The sequence below is a fragment of the Quercus suber genome, unplaced genomic scaffold (assembly GCF_002906115.3).
Source record: "Quercus suber isolate HL8 unplaced genomic scaffold, Cork oak 2.0 scaffold_159, whole genome shotgun sequence".
NCBI lineage: Eukaryota > Viridiplantae > Streptophyta > Magnoliopsida > Fagales > Fagaceae > Quercus > Quercus suber.
Window position 1 is genome coordinate 964,940 of NW_027069620.1, and position 2,963 is coordinate 967,902.

General features: G+C 34.1%; 1 long non-coding RNA gene across 1 annotated transcript in view; it reads left to right on the plus strand.

Annotated features, from left to right (window-relative positions):
• Positions 1-661: 661 nt before the first annotated feature.
• The window catches only part of LOC136069257 (uncharacterized), a 6,069-nt gene continuing 3,767 nt past the window's right edge, over positions 662-2,963 (plus strand). Inside the window, exon 1 of the long non-coding RNA XR_010630487.1 lies at positions 662-1,010. This is a non-coding gene — a long non-coding RNA (uncharacterized LOC136069257). The remainder of the gene's footprint in view (positions 1,011-2,963) is intronic.

Consider the following 2,963-nt stretch of genomic DNA (forward strand, 5'->3'; position numbering starts at 1 on the left):
TTAGGGTGCTTGGCATTAGGGATATGACTCTTCAAAATAATGCTATTCTTATTTAAGCTGCTTGCGCCTTTAGACTCAACCTAATTTCTAATGAGCTCTAAATTTTCCAATCAAAATACTTTAACCAATCTGATTTTTTGGATGCAAAGCCACCTCCACTTCTTCAAAAACTTGGAAATCAAATCTTGGGAAAAAAATTCCTTCTCTTAAGCCTTCAATGGTCTATAAGAATGGAACTAGTATTTCTTTTTGGTTTGATTCGTGGCTTCCCATTTTGTCATCTTTTAATTGACACTCAGCCGAATTCTGACTAAACCTATATGTTAAATATATTAGCAATGCAATGTGTTATACCATGTTGTATATGCTAGAATGGATGTGGAAGGAAAAGTATAGAATAGGAACACCTAGAACACAAGGGTTACGTGGTTCAGCCCTGTCAGTCTATGTCCACGGAGGAAACCCTTAAGGGCTGCATTTTTATTGTATAAGAGTGTAGTACAAAGCCTGTGTTAAAATAAACCCTAATATGAGTATATAGGTGACTAAACCCTAGACTACTAGTACTAGTAGAAGTGGGCTTGGACCTATTACATTGGGCTAAATATGTCTAATTTATATATCTATATATCATATCATATATCTATATTCTATATATATATAATAGACGAAGCTGAGAGAAAGTGAGTGCCTACAATTAAGGCCATGTTGACAAATCAGACAAGTGACGTCACTTTAAAAAGCGATACTTTACATATTTTGGCAATGCTACGCACCGTTTCAAAGCCTCTCGTTATAAATATAAAAAAAATAACCGGTTAATATTAAAAGAAACACGGAAATAGAAATAGAGAGGCGATGAAAGAGAGAGGCAACGAAGAAACGGGGAAAGAAGCAGAGAAAGAGAGAGGCGATCCTGGGACACGGAGAAAGAAACAGAGAAAGAGGCAGAATCAGACCACCGGAACCACAAAAACATAGAAAGAAAAAACTATGGCCCATCAACACCGGTAAATTTTTTCAGATTTGGGTATGAAATGTTACTTTTAATTGAGTTTTCCTGTTGGATAGTTTTAGATTTGATTTGAGTCATTATGTCAAAAATGATTGAATCAAGGTTAAAGGTAACCTGATTTCCCATTTTATTTTTCCAATTTTTTGGGTTCTGTTTTGTCAATTATTGTTATTTGGTTAGAATGTTTTTCCCTGTTGGTAGATTTTTGTAAGATTTTGTTTTTCTTTTCGTTTGCCCCTTAAATTTGAAATCATTTAATTCTAACATAAAATGCTTCAAAATTATGCATCAAGTTCGTTTCTTCGTACCTTTTCTTATCTACTTAATTTTCAGGGTTCTGTTTATGGAGTGGGTAGCAACAATGTAAACTTATTCTACTGATAAACTTATTTTATCAGTAGAATAAGTACATTGATGTCTCTATGCCAGGATTGAGATTTCCTTAATCTATTGATACATGGGTGATGAGGGATGTTTGATGGTAAAAGGGGAGAGTTTTCGTTTTGTTTTTATTATGATTTGTAGTGTAGTTTCTTGGCTTTCTAGAATCCTGAAAGTTACTGAATACTTAAAATGAGGGGTTTGTTTTTGTGATCACATGATTATTACACTTCTTTTTTTTCTTTTGCATCCTATTGATCTTATGCTACAGGAATCGTTATTAACCTTCAAAAAACAAATAAAAAATTTATTTGTGAGTTTCCTGCCTTTTTTTAAAGGTTATGGTGCTGGTGCAGTGGGTATTCTTTGCTTAGGGATCCTCAGTACAACAAACGATTTACCAATGCTTTGGTATCTTCAAATGTTTTCCCCTTTAGTTGAAAAGATTCTAATGCTCCATTACTTAAAGCTGGGTCTCGAACTAATCATATTCCAGATTGTAGGATTGTACTATGATAAATTTAAGGATCAATCCAGATCGTCCTATAGTTCACTTTTGTGGAATCAGATCAGTTACTAGAATTGTAGTGACAAATTTACTGGTTTAAAAGTCACTTACATATCAATATCCATGCGATTGCTGCTTCTGCACTGCAGGGCTTGCACCATAACCAAAGCTTTGCCATATATTATGTCATTGCTACATTGTTCTTCCTTCTTCTTCTTTTTTTTTTTTTTTTTTTTTTTTTTTTTTTTTTTTTTTTGAGGTCTGTTTAAACCAGTGGCCAAAGGAATTTATCTTTATTTTGTTCCAATGGTGTAGCTTTGAGAATAATCCCCGGCTAGAAGGTCCAGAGTTGCTAGGACTTGCAAGTTATGACACTAACTGCTCATGAAGATGTATGATGCTGCAAAACTTAACTTTGCACGGAATAGATATGTATTCAAAAATTGGAAGTGTGTTACCTACAGTGTAGTGGGGTTGGTGATAAATTCAATCCTCATATATAACTATTTGTAAATTTTACTATACTGTTGTGCTCTTTTGAAGATGTTCAACAAGTTAATATGTATTGATGAAATACTAGAAAAGGGTTTACCTACCATGTGAATGATTGATTTGGTTGACAGTTTCGCTCATAATATGTTCAAGACATTAATATGTATTAATGTAATACTAGAAAAAGGTTTACCTGTCGAACAAGTGGTTGATTTGGTTTGACTTCATCTCTCTTGCTTTGTCCTACTTATTACTAATGATTTTTATACAAGCTCATATACTTCTGTTAGTTCTCTTTCCAGCTTCAAAATTTTCGGAATACTGATTGAAAATAAGTTTGATGTGTGCCGTTTCTGAACTCCAAGGTATTAACATTAGTTTCTGTACTTGCTGTCATGCTAGCAAAAATAGGGGTTTCAGCCGGTTTTACCTATTATTGGATTTGAACCAATGACTTACCGCTTACTATTCAAGGGGGGATGGAGCGCTAAGAAAGAGAAAGCGTTATCACTATTCGAAATGAAGCAGCAGCTAGCACGCTCAGATTAGAAGGCAAATAGCAACTAC